The following is a 774-nucleotide window of genomic DNA, read 5'->3' as shown; positions in this document are numbered from 1 at the left end:
ACACACGCGACAACATGGCGCAACTTGGCATACAAACGTTTTGAGAATTCCGGAAAACTCTTCGATATCACATTCAAATGACGTAATTTAACAATAATATATTAAATTACCTACTTATATCTGGTGGGTCGGATTATAATCAACGTTTTAAAATTGTTACTGTTCCGACATATCAGAGAAAACGACAAAGCAAAACGCTATTAAAAGAGAAACTAAAATATATTATCCTAGCCTTATGTTAACGGGACAACGCCCTTATTCTCTTGATAGGGCAAACAAAATAAACAATGAATGGACCACAATAATTCTACAAGTACTTATTCCGTGTTAAGATGAGTTTTATAAAAACGTGGATGATATTTTGATGAAGTTAAGAAACTTAACACGACTAAGCTATTGATTTCCGATTCTGCTGTTACTTTATTCTTGTGTTATTTATGCAGTCTATATCGATATTAAAATGATTAAAAAAAAATGATATTAATGGGTGGTTCGAAAATTAAATCGCTAAGGTAGATGTGTTAGAGATCCTCCCTAAAAAACGAGAATACGGGTTTTGGTGCAGTATTCTGATGCGGTTAGGAAAGTTACTAACACATCTTCCTAGGCGATTTATTTCTGATTCTGCTATGTTACTATACTCTTGTGTATTATTCATGCAATCCATGTCGATATTAAAACGATATAAGCAACAGAAGGAGGGTGTTAATCCATAGTCAGGGAAATGAATCGCTATGGAAAAGGTGTCAGGGAGCCTACTTACCCGATGAGAAT

Source organism: Coenobita brevimanus, chromosome 101 (assembly GCF_032717465.1).
Source record: "Coenobita brevimanus isolate Jiangsu-jjx chromosome 101, ASM3271746v2, whole genome shotgun sequence".
Taxonomy (NCBI): domain Eukaryota; kingdom Metazoa; phylum Arthropoda; class Malacostraca; order Decapoda; family Coenobitidae; genus Coenobita; species Coenobita brevimanus.
Note: the sequence above shows the minus strand (reverse complement) of the source record.